Genomic DNA, 17,573 nt, shown 5'->3' with positions numbered 1-17,573 from the left:
ATGACACTGGACGGCTCATCCGGGCGGCTGTACAGACACTGCAGAATTTGTTTGCTTTCATCCTTCTCTGAGTTGGCAGGCTGAGGGGAGACCACTTTATATATGTTAAAGCAAGAAAACACCTGTTTTTCATCATAGGTCCCCTTTAAAGGGGACCTATGATGAAAAACACGTTTTTTTTGTTGTGTTTTTCATTCATGTTTTTCATAATGAACATGTTTTTCATAATAGGTCCCATTTAAAGGGGACCTATGATGAAAAACATGTTTTTTCTTGCTTTAACATATATAAAGTGGTCTTTCCTCAGCCTGCCAACTCAGAGAAGGAGGAAAGCAACCAAATTCTGCAGTGTCTGTACAGCCGCCCGGATGAGCCGTCCAGTGTCATGTGGCTTACATAGGTTGGCCTCCGATGCGTGAAACCACGCCCACAACTAAATCCGCCGGCCGGAGCATCCGCCATTTTTTCTTAGCGGTGTATCGCGTCATTCGCGTCATTATGCGTCCTTGCGTCAGGCAGCCAATCAGCACAGAGCCTCATTATCATAGCCCCGCCCACTCAGAATCCCGCACAGATAATGTGGTTAGAGAATGGGAAGATAAAGACATGGCTCAGAGGCTGAATTTCTAATTTATTTAGCAGAAACAATCAAAAGCTTGTTTTTAAGACATTCAAGGCCTGTTTAAAATAGGGATTAGATGCCATAATAGGTCCCCTTTAAGTAACAATGACAAAAATGTTTCTATATGAAAAACTTCAACTCCTCTTCAGCTCTGATGATGGCAGATTTATTCATGCATCGTTGCAGTGCACAACCAACTGAGGTTCTCCTGCAACACTGAGGGGATCCTGAACAAGTGCTATCAGAGAATGTAATACTCAGGAAATTGTTTTATATCTCTCTCTGTTTGCTGCTGGTATCGCTTCATCACCCTACAGGACAGGAACCACCTGCACAACATTGTGTATGTGGGTTCCAAGATTTATGGACTTTCCGTTCGCCACCTGAGCACTGTGTACAAGCAGCATGCATTCGCATTCTCAGTGACTCATCACACGCTCTGTTCCCCCATTTGAGCGGCTCCCATCTGGTCGCAGGTTCCACTCTCCGGCCGGTAAGACCCAGAGGAGAGCAACCTTTCACTGCAAAAACTCAAACTCTTACCAGGAATATTTGTCTTATTTCTAGTTAAAATGTCTCATTTTTAGTCAAAAAATCTCATTACACTTAAAACAAGAGTAATTACCAGAAAAATAACTTGTTATTTGACAATTTTCACCTGTTTCAAGTAAATTTTCACTTGAAATAAGTAGATAAATCTGCCAGTGGGACAAGATTTATCTTCTCATTACAAGCAAAAAAAATGGTAAGTTTTTCTTCTTATTTTAAGTGAAAATCTACTTGAAACAGGTGAAAATTGTTGTTTTTCCAGTGATGAGTCTTGTTTTAAGTGTAATGAGATTTTTTTTTGTACTAAAAATGAGACATTTTAACTAGAAATAATACAAATATTCTTGTTAAGATTTTTAGTTTTTGCAGTGTTGTACCCAATACTCTTCTCCTCCTTGAAATCCAAGGGTTTACAATAACTTTAAGCTTTGTGCAATATTGTTTCATCTGCTATATTACTATGTAGTCATATGCGTACTCATATGCATATGCAGTTAGATTTGCTGTTTTTAATATAATTGCTGGTAAAAGTGCCGCTCCTTACCCTCCTAATTGCCCTTTGGGGATAAATACCGTTTTTTCTGGTTCTGATTTTGAAGCCTTGAAGAGCTTAAATCTGGACTATTGCTGTGCATGTAAATGTAGGGGGAGTACAGCTGACAGACAGCTATAAAACAATTCATCAATGATGCTTTGTTACGTGAGTGAGCCTGCTGGTGACTAACCAGATTGACACACTGACACACAGGCAGACATTATTCCCACATCTGACCTCAGACACACAACTGTACGCTAGTAAACCAGCCTTTGTCCTTGTTTGTGATGTCATACAGTGGTTTGTATCCAGGTGTCTCACCACTAATCTACTTGTTTCTCTTTGTAGGCTATTATGACTGTGAGATGTTTTGTCTTGTTTTATTTGGGGCGCAGAGTCTTTGTCTGAGTGTGGGTGTATCTAGAGAAGACAATAAGTAAGACAAATAACTACCTGTGGCTACTTTGGTCTTTGTTAAGTATCTGACTTATGCCGCTCTAACTCTTTTTCTGTCTGTGATAATTTAACCTGCAAACCAAAAGTTTTATATTGCTACTCTGAATCCTTAACTCCAAGAGGCATATAAAAAAACAGCTACATTAGAACCTAAATTATATGAAATCAAATGACTTGTTGAATCAATCTGCTATTTGGTTGACTAACATAATTAAAATATTTTATCTTAAATAAAAACAGTCTGGCAAACTTATGATCCCCTTATCAAAAACAACATTATATAATATGTGACATACTGCAGTCTCTCGTGTATTGATTGGCGCTGCCTAAAAGCAGAGTTAGGCTCTCACTGTGCATTCACAGTGACGTGTCACGGGCATTACAGGCTGTCATTCATCGTCTATGAAGGCTCGCTGTGAGAGGCGTCAGGAATGGCGTGATGCAAGCATTCACGCGTCAACTTGAAGTTGAGAGAGTCTCAACTTTATGCAAATGAGCAGCGGTGACGCCGAAGCAGCATCCAATCTCAGACCGGGATTCCCGAAGCAAGACAAGCTTGTGAACAATGACTTTAACATACTGTACCACTGTATTATTTTAGTTTTCTGTCCTTATCTGGTTTGTGTTTTTGCTTCTTGTCTTTGTATTGTCTTTATTCTGTTTATTCTGTTTTGCATGTTTTGTATTTTAATGGTTTTGTACTGTTTTAACTCTGCTTTCGAATTTTAAGTAAAGGCCTAACCAGGGACAGGGGTTGCAAATTAGCTCTGGCTAGAAACCTGTATGTATGACATCTGTTTTGTATTTTTTATGAAACAATGTTTGAAACATTTGTCCCTGTTCAATAAACGTAATAATAAAGAAGAAGCCTTGTCCAATGCACATTGTACTTTTGTGTACACACAAACATACACTCATTCACATGCATGCATGAGCATAGCTGTGCACACACAAAGTTATTTTATCAGGACTTCATATATTTTATCTAGCAAACTGACATTTTTGCTGATTTTACTGCCATTTTTACCTGAAATCTGCTCATGTGAAACACTTGACTAATGCAACTGTTACACTAATCTTCATTAACAGCACATTTTGCGTAGGCACAAATAGCAGTGATCAAAAAATATGAGGAGAAATTGAACCTCAAGTGGTAGTGGTTGAGAAACAGCTTTAGTAAAGTGTATAGATAATGATATGTAAATTATCCATGTGCTTAGTGTTTGTACTGATAATTAGCCATGTGCCATCACGGTTCGGTACTTACATGGAAAAAAAACTCAAAACATAAAAATTGCTTTTCGTTTAATTTTCAATTTTTTGCTAACAACGGTTTTTACATTTTCTTATAAAAATTAAACAGTAAAAATTTTTGTAAATATATATAAAATAGGTATAAAAAAATGTAATACTACTTTAATCTATTATTGGCAAAAGCCTGTTTGGATGCCACAGGCAGCAGCGTTGACGCGCTGCTGGTTTCTTTGCTCGCAGCAGCAATATTCACATTTGCGTGCTGCCGTTTCAAATGCGTTATGAGGTTTGACGTGTTACCAGAAACATGCCTGATTGCTGGTGAACAATGTTGGCACACAGCTCTCGTCTTATTGTCTTTGTCTGTTGTTGTTTTTCACCGGGAAACCGAAGTGTTCCCAAACAGGAGCCCTTAAAGATAAGGGAGGGTCTTCAAGCTCTGGTTTTTTGTTTGTATCAGGCTTGAAAAAACTCTTGTGCTAGTCCAGTGCTGACAACAAACTTCCACACCGTCACTCAAGATATCCGTGTGGGAACTGGGTTTTGAAGTAATAAGTAATAAGCCTGTTAACTAGCTACTGTTAAACACTATACCGTATTGGGATCGGTACACATCTGCACCGTACCGACAGCCCTGTCGGTACAAATGCGTGTACCGTTACACCCCTACTGTCTATTAAAACATGACATCTGTACGTACAGAAAGAGGGGCAAGTCATTTACAATATCTCTTCTATTAATTGCCTGACTGCGGTTTGATCATTGCTCCATTAAAAATGACGATTAGAAAGCTTTTCAATTAAAGTCATTGAAGTTAAGGAAGACACACTTCCTTTTATATTGACACACACACACATTTTCATGCCATTTTCATTTCATTAGTTCCCCTTTTTTCACCACAACTTAAAAGTTACACCACTGATCTGCTTGACTGAAGGAAGTTGGCTTCAAATGTAGGTTTGTGTGTTTGCCTAGGCTTGTGATTTCAGGTCCCAAGGAGGAAAAAAGTAATCAACAATGATGTCATTTCCTGCCATTGTAGCAAAATTTCAGCTCATGCAGCAAGCACACTGCATTGCACAAGTGGCCATAGATGTGGAACCAAACGCAGAGACTAAAGCAAGTGCATTCATGCCAAGTTCTGGCTGTAGTCGCAAACAGACCTGGGTTCAGCTGGCCAATGTAAAGTGCATCATCACATAATATCAATGAGAATGGCCTGCCGACGGGTGCAAATCATAAACACAAAATGAGTTACGTCCACTTGAGCATAAAGTGATTTATTAGCAATCATTAGCCACCTATCCCACTGGAGGGAAGCGGTATAAATCTGTCAGAATAAGCTTGGTGACAGCTCTGAGACACTTTGCCGCTTGTTTTTCTCTTTTTTTTAAATAAGGGGTGTTACATTAACCTAACAAAAAAACAGTAGAGCAGCATTTGGACATGAGCAGACTCCATTATGGGAATAACAGTCGCTACTGCAGCTTTTTTTCTGACAAAGCAATATTTTAAGATAAAGGAAATTGCCCATGCAAGCATTTTCTGTGGCTACTCTGGCACAAAACAAATATATCTGCCCTTGTCCGTATTAACATTCCATTTTTATAGATTTAAACCAGCCAATTTTAAAAGGAAAACTCCTGCACACCTTTTTTCTCACAGTACTCGTGTTTATTGGGCCAACGTTTCGGTCATAGACCTTTTTCAATGCATGAAAAAGGAAAAAGAGAAGAAGGTGTGCAGGAGTTTTCCTTTTAAAATTGTCTGCAGCTTTCCTCCTCCGACGCACCTTTCTGCATATCCGGTGTGCTAAATGTTTTCTACTTCGGATAGATTTAGACCATCAATGACTGAAGGAGTCACACTATCAAAACACAATTGTAAGTCAACTTTATCATGTGATGCTGGTGATTTAAATATTATTAGAAGGTGGCGCTATCTATCTATACTTTGCTACATGCTTATTTGCAGATTTTGGTACCTACTACAGGATGTCTGAGCACCTGATGTGCAGTGCCACATGCTAATCCAGTTAACAGCCAATAATACTAAAAAATCAATGCATTAAAAATACCCACAGACAGTGAAAAAATAAGGGTATCAGGATCTGTGAGTATTAATATCCAAACTGAAGACAGAAACAAACAGGGCTTCACATATATGCAGCAGCCACAAACAAATGTAACTGCATTACTTTACACACCCGGCGTCTCTAATCCAACCTTAAGGGAGTTTAGAATTATTTCCAACTGATGGAAAAATGACTTTCAAGTTATCTTTGCTGATCGCCAACATCATAAGATTACACAAAGACACAAACAAGCACGCACACAAACACCAGGAAAAGTCTGAGCAGTGTTGCTGCTTTTTGAGAGGAAGAAGGCGTTTTCCTTAGAGCTCCTGGGGGACACCGCGTGTTTTAGGATGTACAATAAATGCTCTGAAAAATGTGTGTGTGTGTGTAGACGGGTGTGGCGTCAGCTTCCTGAATGCAATCCGGAAGCAAAAGGAATGGATGTTCATTTGGGTTCCTATCTCTAAATGCACAACTCACACTCACACACACTCTTTTAACTTCATAGCTGAACCCACAAGGAGGATTACAAGTAAAGCTCTTTTAGGCAGAGGTTTAGACTCAGAATGCATCAGTGTTTGTACAAATGTGAGCGACCATAAAGTAGCAGGCAAAATTCTCAACAGCCCTATACATTGTAAACTAACAAACAGATTTGTGCTATTTTTTTAATGGTAGTGTACAGATTAATGGTACCCAGAATAAAACAGACTATTTTAGTAATATTGGAAAACCAGTAACACCAGTTCCTCAGTTCAACTATTCATTCATGTTTTTCTTTTCGGGACTTCCTGAGGTAAGTGTGCAAACAGCAATCCCAGATTTGCACAGGATGTGAGAGGGCAGGCATACGGCTGCATAAATTTAACCAGTAGGTACAAAGTTGCCAATCATTGGGAGAAAAATAAACCATCCTGTTTGCCTGAAAAACAGCATGCAAAGTATTTTCTTAATACTTAGACTCCAAACAAACAAGTATTCTGCTTTTTTTCTCTCAGACAAATTACTTCATTAGGTATTACGAATTCCTCATGACACAGATATGCCTTTATTCAGGATCTCTACGTGCCTCCACACATATTATGTGTCTGCAATGACTGCTATCACTTGTTAGAGTCATTATGAGTCACTGCATACTGCAGTCTACGACACAAGACTGCTGGCTTTGTTACAATCTTGTCCCGCTATAGTTTCTCTCTGTCTGCCTTTTGGACAATAAGAAAAAATGCAGTTGAGTATATACTAAGGACAACAGAATTTCAAAATGAATTCAATTACTATGCATGTACAAAAAGGGCCCAGAGGAGAACACAACCATGCAGGGCTGAAAAAAATACTGTAGAGTTTTCTGCAATGTAGTGGACTGCTCCTGTAAGAGCAGAGTGTAGTCAAGTGTTTCTATAAATACAGGCCTGCTGCACTTCTCTGCAATATACGCACACAGAAAGTAAGCTCACGCTTACAAACACAAACACACACACACACACACACACACACGAACAAGCCGTGCCTGTATTAGCCTACCAGAGAACTGCATGACTGTGTTAGAAAATGGGAAATGATACACACTATTTTTCTATTTGTCCCTACAAACTCAATTTGCGAGTATCACAAAGGTTTATAGCAATTACACATGTACAACTAATAGAAAAACAAGCACTGAGAGCTAAAACAGGGTACCATCAAAGAACTACATGAGTGTCAGACACAGCTGAGCAAAGCAACATGATGCTCAACTGAATATAACATGAACTGCTTCTTAATAAGCTCAAAACGTATACTTTTTTTTAATCTTTTTTTGGTATGATACTTGCAAACTACTAAACAGTGGCTGTAATCTATCACAACATAGTTCATAAATGCAATAATGGCATCTAGGAATTTTATCAACAATTGTATCTAGCCTGCGAGATGTGATCAATTAATTTAATTCAAATCAAAATAAAAAGATCAAACTGCGTCAAAAATGCAACCAAAAGACTGCAGCTATATTATACATCATGTAACATGATTGATGAGGGCTTCAAACATAGTTGCTCATTGGTTTTACAAAGTCATAATGTCCTCCTTATGTTTTAGCCATGTCCGCCAATGAGACTTACTGTTTTCTTTCCATACTAGTCAGTCACCTAAGTCTAGACACATGGAAGTAGGGGAAGCATAATGTTTAATTGAAATCTTTAGACAATTAGCCATTGTTTTACTCTAAAAGCACAGATGAAACATAAGTCCCAAAAGAAAAGCAGGACTTATGCTGGATGGAAGTATTGTGGTTTTAATATGGGAGATGTACAGCAGAAACAGATGCCCTGATCCAGTTAACATGACCAAAGGCCCACCATGAACACTCTACAACAAATGTAGTTATACAAAACCACTGACAAGGTTTACGCTAAGTAAATGAAACAGACCAGGTTTTCTCAATTACAACACATTTAAAATGTGCCATAGTTTATGTTATGTTTTTTTTGCCCATATCTAAGTTTATTTTGGTTGTCTGAATAGCTCAAATGACACAAAACCCAATTATGTCACAAAAAATCAGATATGTATCGGATTTTTTTCCAATGCGACTTTAATCTAAACTGTCACATCACATCTCATCTACCTTTGACGTCACTGTTATGCGATTAATGTGACAACTCTGTGAAGTGAAGACTGTCATGTCACGGTCCACTACTCCGATCCATCATCCAAACACGTCTCTGCACAGATATTGAAGCCATCGCTCCACACATGGCCAATATGAACAATTTTGCTCTTGTTTTCTTCACGTTTCTTCTCATTATAATTAAGAAATGTATACATGCTCACTCCTGCTGCATCTTTTTTTTTATACATCTGACATACTGTGTTTGACATCATCACGTCGTCTTAACGGAACAGAAACCAGTTCACAATCAAATCTGATATAAGGCATGTTTAAAATACTAATGTGAACAACCACAAAAACATTGGATCTGGGCAAAAAAATCTGAATTGTGCATTAAGACCTGTAGTGTGAACATGTCCATAGACGCAATAGGAAATAACCAACTCTACCAGCCAATTCTTCTCTAAAGGCATGACACAATTGAAACAATTACTTGTAGATTTGTAAACTTTATCAGGATTCTTAAACAAATGAGATGCAACTCACTCTCACACTTATTTAATTGCTGAAATATTTGGAGTTGTACTTCAGAAGAACTTATTTCTATTTCTAGCATCAAGAACTGGTGTAAACGTCACTGACAATGACTTGAAGTATTGCTGCCCACAAACACCACGCTTTCCTGTTAACCACACGGGTAAATATGGTAATGCTTAGACAAATGTTAGAGATGTAATGCAGGCTAAACAATGAATTTGAGCTTGGTTTGTGTGTGTACAATCTTGCAGAGGCTACTCTTCATGTGTAGCAATAAGAAAGTCCAACCAAAGCAGATGCAGCTCAACTGAATACAGGTTCTTCAAAAACAGAAACTAGATAAGCCTTGCAAGCAGATTCAGTTTAATATGCTGGAAATTATTATAATAAACAGCAAGATGATTTAATTGCACAGCTATAATAAATTAGAAATGTGTATTTTCAGAAAACCCACACATAAGACAAAGCTTACAGCATTACAGCATTAAAGTGGTGCCTGTAACATTCATCTTCCTGTCAAAGACAGCCATTATTCAGATGTCAGGAATGCAGCATTAACCTTATGAAGTTGAGGATATACATTTACATTGTTGTGACAACTTACAGTCCTGGATCACATTTGTGTGCAAATCAGTGCTTAAAACATAAAAATAGAAATGTTAAAAGTGAGTGGCTATACTATAAGCCTCTGCAGCATAGGACTACTACTTTTTATAACCATTTCCTTCCATCTACAATCTGAAGTCTATGCAAGTAAAGCTCTGCATCAAAACTTTAGGGATAAGCTGAACTGTAAACTCTGCTGCTTCTGATGTGACTGTTTTATATTTAACTATTACACTGAGCTTTCTAGTTCTGCTCATGAACACAAGATTAAAGATAAGCCAAGTGTATACACTGATGTTCCTTGTTGGGGATTTCAACAAGCTGAAACATGAATGATCTTCACCTACAGAGTTACAGGTTGTTATCTTATCAAAGTATTCTGAGGAGTCAATGGATGGATTTAGGTTAATGAGATGTTTTTTATCTTTTGGTTGCAAATTTTCACATCTTGATTTGTTTTGTTTTTTGTCACTGTGAACAACTTTGACTAAACTGATGAGGCAAAATGTGTTTAACGCACAATTTGAAAGAAACTTCCCGGGGTACATGGAAAAATCAGATGCAATTAAAAGACAATAAATCACTTTAGTGACACTGAACTGACTCACTGTTGAAAATCTAACTTTCCAGACCAGATTTGTTCATTATGTTTCTTCTTAGCTCACTCCCATGATATGTCATGTTAGTGACGTTATAATAACAGTATTCGGGCAAAATAACACATCATAAAGTCATATATGCTTTTACTTTGAAAAAAAATAAAAGAAGCATCGAAAACAAGTCACCAAAACTGGTTGATATTGAACGAAGTTCAGTTGTAGAGGAATATCAAGGTAACCAGACAGCCCTGACTGCTAGAGACAGGAAACTAATGACTAGGAGAAAGCAGATTTTGAAGCCAAACGTGGGCTAATCCAGTACAGACCGTTATTTACCATAAACTACCAAAAACACACTCCACGTTTGCTCCATGTGACTGTAGGAGAGAGAGTTTTGTGGCAGTGGATCATCTTTTTCCCCCCAACTGTTCCTTGCGAGAAACTAACTGGAGACGTCCTGACTTGTGGTCCTAAACAAAAGCCATTCATGTTCGCTATTTCCTGCTCAAGGTAGAGCGAGTAAATAAAACAGAAAAAAGCAACAGTTTCAAAAGTTTTAACCCTCAGCCCTTTAAAACCGACTGTAACTGAGAGACTTCCCAATGAAACACATCACTCACGTTTAGTCGCTCCAGGTGACGCCCGCCCGGCCGGGACTGTGTGTGTATTTATTTATTTATTTATTTATTTTCTACCGCCCCAGAGTCGGTTAGTAATCCGTTTGTGGAGTGCTGGAGCTGCGGGGAGTTGTGGAGAGGAGGTTTGTGTGTGCGGAGCGTGTCCGCGCCGCCCGGTCCTGCTGCTTCCCCCTGCTCATCCAGCATTCCAACATGGCTGCTGTTGCTGCTGCTGCTGCGGGGACGCGGGAGAGCGGAGGAGCGGCGGGGAAGGAGGAGAACCGTGGCCGCAGGGCAGACCCCGGCGGGGCAGAGCCCTGAATGGAGCTGGAGACACACTACTTTAGAACTAGGGTTGCCAACCGTCCCTTGAAAAACGGATTTGGGCCCGTGTTTATAAACTAAAGTTATGCGTCCGGTGTGGAGCTGAAAAAGGACGCACTTTGTCCTGTATTGAGGGCGATTTATGGTTCCGCGTTACACCAACGCAGGGCCTACGGTGCGCGTCTCGGCGCACCCTACGCCGTAGGCTACGCCGTCGATTTAACGCGGAACCATAAATCAGCCTTTATTGTGACAGTCAAAAAATAGTATAAAATGCCAATGGAAAATGGGATTGAGCTGTTGAGTTCATAAGTTTTTTTTTTTTCTGTTTTTACTACAACTGTAGCCTACAGTCATGGCCTGTCATGTTTACAGGTTTTCTACAGACTTTATGTTTGCAATTTTGTTATTGCACTAAAAATGTGCACTATTACAGGATGGATGTTCTGCTTTCTTTCTATTGTTTTATATTAATTTATGCAATTTTAAGTTAAGCAGGACAGGTTTCTGTTTAAGAAAGTTACAGTACTTATTTTATTCAGTTCATTTTGTTATTTTGTATTAAGGCAAGGCAAGTTTATTTGTATAGCACAATCAATTCAACACAAAGTAATTCAAAGGGCTTTACATCAACATTAAAAGCGACAAGAGACAATGAAACAGTAAATAACAAATAAAAGGATAAGAAAAGACGTAAAATACTAAAAAGCACAAGTTGTTAAAAAGTAAGGGCAATAGGTACACATCTCATTCTTAAAATGGCAAGAATTACGTTTCAATACGGTCAAAACGTACAAAGACCAGGTCAAATACAGTATTACAAAAGTAATCTGTAACAATTCGTACGATGAATTAACCCAATTTCACAATTCTATGCCACAATGCCTGTTTCTAGGTCTTATTACACAACAACTGAGGAGAATTACGTTTCTATACGGTTAAAGTGAATTGCTGGATAATATTTTTTTTTCCATGTGTTCATGGCATTCAAAAATATGTATCTAATTCAATTCAGGTTCGAGTCAAATAGTTAAAAAAATCGTTGCACTCACAAAAAAAGGGGCTAAAAAAATTCACACCAGAAAGGGTGAAGGCAATGGGTTCATTTTTCAGGGAGTTGGCAACCCTACTTACAGTGTGATGATAAGTGCTGCAGTTTGGGTTCAAGTAGCTTTGGACATGCATCGTATTCAAGCTGCCAATGAGCTGACAGCAGTGATGAGAGAAACACACTACTTGTGCAAAAGTTGCATCACTATGGACGTTCTTCAAAACATTACTACAAGCAGATGCCAGAAAGCTAAAAGCACTTATTTTTCATAAGATCTTGGACCTGGGGCTTTGGCAAGGCCTTTGAGAATATGGTCTATGAAGTGGTTCCTTTTACTACCTCTACTGCAAACTGGCAAATATTGTTTTTGTGTCAAGGGCAAAATTAATTATGAATCAAATCTGGCACTTCTGTGGCCCAATCTAATTCACAGAGGGAAAATATGGTACCAGGGCCAGATGAGGCCGCCAAATGATCTCAATCTGGTCCTCCTTTAACCCTTGTGACCCCCTCAGGCATTTAAGCACATTTTAGTCAGCTTTATTTATTTATTTATTTCATTTGGTGATCAATTTGGCTGTGTGACAGCTTGTGTCATTGGTTATTTTTCTCTTCTGCAAGAACCTTTCTTTTTAGGTAAAAGTTTTTAAAGATAATTACTTTTACTCTCAGATGTCATTAATACTTCATTTATTTATTATTTATTTATTTCTCCCTCTGAGTACAAAAAAAGTTTTAAAAAACTGCTACGAATTCATCATATATGAATATTTTTTTCTGTATTGTTTTCTGAAATCACATAAACAACTTTAAAGTGGTTCAAAACGAGCAAACATTCACTTCTTTTCAGGATTTTCATCCTTAATATGTCGGTTTATTTATTTGAATAATTATTTGAATAATCTATTGGAGTCAAGTCAATCACAGGGTCACACTTGTAGACAAGCAACCAGACACTCTTTCCTCTGGTCAACGTTGAGTCACTATCCATCCATAAAAATAAAGATATACTTTATTGATCCACCAGGTGGGCAATTGCAGTACCACAGCAGCATACAATGATAATAAATACAATATACATACACACAGCAACAGAGTGGATGGAGAATAGAAAAATAACAAGTCCACCCAGAGCAGGGAGATGTTAATTCAAGCTGTTATTATAAAGCCGTATATTAGACGCTATAAATGAGTCTCATTTATACCGGTGGCAGGATTCAATCGGCACCTTCAGTCCATGTTGTGCACGTCATTTTTGTCAGCAGGTTCACGGGTGCCACCTGGTGGTCACTGTTTGCCATTGCAGGATTATGTAATTAACTTCTTTTTTTATTAATGGGGGGGGGGGGGGGGGGGTTGTAGAAAAGAGTAGAGTTCGTGTAAACGCTATCCTGTAATCAGCTTCACTGAATTAGAGCCCGCATCTAACTCCTTTTAATTTCACTGTTTAGATAAATAAACTGTTCTTCTTTCGAGGTATATATCAAGAAAAGGACTGCCGTGACCCGGATTCGAACCGGGGTTGCTGCGGCCACAACGCAGAGTACTAACCTCTATACGATCACGGCGCGCCACCAGTCCTGCCCAATAGCACCCACATCTGACCAGATCAGCCCCATTAACGGGACATGACTTGTTATGTTATGGATCTTTATTTCGGCTTGTACACACTTTTTTGCAGAACAAGATGAAAAGGTAAAAAAAAACAACATTTTGCCGAAAAGGTGTAGGCTGAAGCCGTAGCTTATAGTGTCTACCCTTTTTTCTTATGATCAGCATATGAGACATTAGCATTACTCCGTGGAAACAAACAATACATAAAGAAGACAAAAATAAGTAAGACAAAATATAAAATTGACGTTTCACATAATGTCTTTTTTTAATCAGAGTAAGAAAGAAGTTTAGTTTTACACACACAAGGAATTTGCTGTGGTGATTGGTGCAATACAAAAGAACAAATAATATTAAAAGAAAAAGTGTACAACATGTTGGTTTTAAAGTGCCGGAGTAATGAGTCTGTACAGAGTCATTAGTTATTAGTTAGAGTCATCAGTTATTGAAATAACGTTATGTAGCTGATAACAATACACCTTAATTAATTGTAAGCTATATTTATTTTTTAAACCCCATGCATATTGGCGCTCCTAAGAATTTCTTAAGAGCGCATAAAATGCTTGAGAATTGTACGCAAGGTTTATGATCTTCTTTTTTGTTATGTTGTTTCTTGTCATGCCATGCAACTTTTTTGTCTGCAAGACCAAAATTGCCGTGACCCGGATTCGAACCGGGGTTGCTGCGGCCACAACGCAGAGTACTAACCTCTATACGATCACGGCGTGCCACCACTCCTGCCAACCGCACCCATCTGAATTAATCACCACCATTAACAAGACATGAGTTGTCCTTTTTTAATTAGTCAGAAATAATTTTATTGCCAAGTAGTTTTACACACACAAGGGATTTGTTGTGGTGATTGATGCAATACAAAATAATAAAAGAAAACATTTACAACATGTTGGTTTTAAAGTGCAGAAGTAATGAGTCTGTACAGCAGGGGTGTCCAAAGTCGGTCCTCGAGGGCCGGAGTCCTGCAGGTTTTAGAATTTTCCCTGCTTCAGCACACCGTGATAAAAGTAGCTGTGTCACCAACAGAGTTGTCCAGACCTTGATGGCAAGCTGGTGATGACCATTAATTTGAATCAGGTGTGTTGATGCAAGGAGACATCTAAAACATGCAGGACACGGGCCCTCGAGGAGCGACTTTGAACACCCCTGCTGTACAGAGTCATCAGTTATTGAAATACCTTTATGTATTAGGCTACGTAATTAATTGTTTTTTTATTCCCCATACATATTGGCACTCCTAAGAATTTCTTAAGAGCGCATAACATGCTTGAGAATTGTATGCAAGGTTTATGATTTCTGTGTATAGTTGAGCACAATCTTTTTTGTTAGGTCATTTCTTGCCGTACCATGGAACTGTTTTGTCTGCATCAAAATTGCCGTGACCCGGATTCGAACCGGGGTTGCTGCGGCCACAACGCAGAGTACTAACCACTATACGATCACGGCGTGCCACCACTCCTGAGCAGTGCACCCCACACCTGACTAAATCACCATTGAGTACCGTCAATAGGCCATGGGACATCTTTTTTTTAATAACGTTATGTAGTTGACAAAAATACACCTAAATTAATTGTATTGGTTTTTTTAAATCCCGTGCATATTATGCACTCCTAAGAATTTCTTAAGAGCACATAATATGCTTGAAAATTGTATACAACGTTTATGCTTGCTGTGCGTATAGTTCAGCGTTTCCCAACCCTGGTCCTCGGGGCACACTGTCCTGCATGTTTTAGATGTTACCCTGCTTTCAGCACATCCTGATACAAGTAGCTGTGTCTGTGTGAACAACAGAAATGTCCAGACCTTGATGTCAAGACTGTTAATTTGAATCAGGTGTGTTGATCCAAGGAGACATTTAAAACAGTGTTTCCCAACCCTGGTCCTCGAGGCACCCCTATCCTGCATGTTTTAGATGTTTCCCTGCACCAACACACCTGATTCTAATTAATGGTCCTAATTAGCTTGTCACCAAGGTCTGCACAACTCTGTTGATGACACACATACTTTTATCACGGTGTGCTGAAGCAGGGAAACATCTAAAACATGCAGGATAGGGGTGCCTCGAGGACCAGGGTTGGGAAACACTGATTTAAAACATGCAGGACAGTGTGCCCTGAGGACCAGGGTTGGGAAACACTGGTATAGTTGACACCAATGTTTTTTTTTTTTTGTTAGGTTGTTTCTTGCCATGCAATTCAGCTTTTTTGTCTGCAAGACCGAAAATTGCTGTGACCCGGATTCAAACCGGGGTTGCTGCGGCCACAACGCAGAGTACTAACCTCTATACGATCATGGCTGACAGCTGTGACAGTGGAGATGGCCAGTCTATCTCAACATGTCACCTGATATGTCTGTCTGTCTGTCTGTCTGTCTGTCTGTCTGTCTGTCTGTCTGTCTGTCTGTCTGTCTGTCTGTCTGTCTGTCTATCTATCTATCTATCTATCTATCTATCTATCTATCTATCTATCTATCTATCTATCTATCTATCTATCTATCTATCTATCTATCTATCTATCTATCTATCTATCTATCAGTCTGTTTGTGATCAATTCTTTAGGTTAGCAGTGATTCCAATTGAGAAAGCTGTGGTGTTGTCCCAGCTTTGATCGTATACAATGAAGAAATTGGAGATACAGTATCTATAAAAATGTGTGGCTGGTATTTGGTGGGAGTCTTTCAGCTGCTGAAATGATTTTAGTGTGTTACCGTCATATAGATGTCAATAGTGGCCGTAGTTTGGCAGCCCATAAACATAATTGCATATATGGAGGTCCTAGTCTTCCTGTCTCTGCTGATAGACACAATGTGGGCCTTTTAATCCTTGCAGACTTGTTACTTCAAATTCACTTCCCGGTTATTTTATAGTATAAAAAAAAAACGTAAGTAATGAGTCTGTACAGAGTCATTAGTTATTAGTTAGTCATCAGTTATTGAAATAACGTTATGTAGTTGATAACAATACACCTTAATTAATTGTATATTTATTTTTTTAACCCACATACATATTGGCGCTTCTAAGAATTTCTTAAGAGCGCATAACATGCTTGAGAATTGTACGGAAGGCTTATGATTGCTGTGTGTATAGTTGAGCACAATCTTTTTTGTTCTTGCCGTACCATGGAACTTTTTTGTCTGCATCAAAATTGCCGTGACCCGGATTCGAACCGGGGTTGCTGCGGCCACAACGCAGAGTACTAACCACTATACGATCACGGCGTGCCACCACTCCTGACAAGCACACCCCACACCTGACTAAATCACCATTGAGCACAATACACCTAAATTAATTGTATTTATTTTTTAATCCCATGCATATTATGCCCTCCTAAGAATTTCTTAAGAGCACATAATATGCTTGAAAATTGTACGCAACGTTTATGCTTGCTGTGTGTATAGTTCAGTGTTTCCCAACCCTGGTCCTCGGGGCACACTGTCCTGCATGTCTTGGATATTACCCTGCTTTCAGCACACCCTGATACAAGTAGCTGTGTGAACAACAGAAATGTCCAGACCTTGATGTCAAGCTAGTGACGACTGTTAATTTGAATCAGGTGTGTTGATCCAAGGAGACATTTAAAACATGCAGGACAGTGTTCCCTGAGGACCAGGGTTGGGAAACACTGGTATAGTTGACAACAATCTTTTTTTTTTGTTAGGTTGTTTCTTGCCATGCAATTCAGCTTTTTTGTCTGCAAGACCGAAAATTGCTGTGACCCGGATTCAAACCGGGGTTGCTGCGGCCACAACGCAGAGTACTAACCTCTATACGATCATGGCTGACAGCTGTGACAGTGGAGATGGCCAGTCTATCTCAACATGTCACCTGATATGTCTGTCTGTCTGTCTGTCTGTCTGTCTATCTAGCTATCAATTCCTTAGGTTAGCAGTGATTCCAATTGAGAAAGCAGTGGATTGGCCCCAGCTTTGATCGTATACAATGAAGTAATTGGAGATACAGTATCTATGAAAATGTGTGGCTGGTATTTGGTGGGAGTCTTTCAGCTGCTGAAATGATTTTAGTGTGTTACCATCATATAGATGTCAATAGTGGCCGTAGTTTGGCAGCCCATAAACATAATTGCATATATGGAAGTCCTAGTCCTCCTGTCTCTGCTGGTAGACACAAT

General features: G+C 39.0%; 1 protein-coding gene and 4 non-coding genes across 5 annotated transcripts in view; all 5 read right to left on the bottom strand.

The window, feature by feature from the left end:
- LOC133461459 (focal adhesion kinase 1-like) overlaps positions 1-10,848 on the bottom strand; it is a 90,671-nt gene extending 79,823 nt beyond the window's left edge. The window contains exon 1 of the mRNA XM_061742388.1: positions 10,449-10,848. The gene's annotated coding sequence lies outside the window, so the exon portion shown is untranslated. The remainder of the gene's footprint in view (positions 1-10,448) is intronic.
- Positions 10,849-13,316: 2,468 nt separating this feature from the next.
- Positions 13,317-13,388, bottom strand: trnah-gug (transfer RNA histidin (anticodon GUG)). The gene has a single exon. It is a non-coding gene; the product is annotated as a tRNA-His (tRNA).
- A 696-nt stretch (positions 13,389-14,084) lies between these two features.
- trnah-gug (transfer RNA histidin (anticodon GUG)) lies at positions 14,085-14,156 on the bottom strand. Its single transcript has one exon. It is a non-coding gene; the product is annotated as a tRNA-His (tRNA).
- A 664-nt stretch (positions 14,157-14,820) lies between these two features.
- On the bottom strand, positions 14,821-14,892 carry trnah-gug (transfer RNA histidin (anticodon GUG)). Its single transcript has one exon. It is a non-coding gene; the product is annotated as a tRNA-His (tRNA).
- Positions 14,893-16,590: 1,698 nt separating this feature from the next.
- Positions 16,591-16,662, bottom strand: trnah-gug (transfer RNA histidin (anticodon GUG)). Its single transcript has one exon. It is a non-coding gene; the product is annotated as a tRNA-His (tRNA).
- Positions 16,663-17,573: the final 911 nt, after the last annotated feature.

The sequence above is a fragment of the Cololabis saira genome, chromosome 15, assembly GCF_033807715.1.
Source record: "Cololabis saira isolate AMF1-May2022 chromosome 15, fColSai1.1, whole genome shotgun sequence".
Taxonomy (NCBI): Eukaryota; Metazoa; Chordata; class Actinopteri; order Beloniformes; family Belonidae; genus Cololabis; species Cololabis saira.
This window is presented reverse-complemented; position numbering and strand designations above follow the sequence as displayed.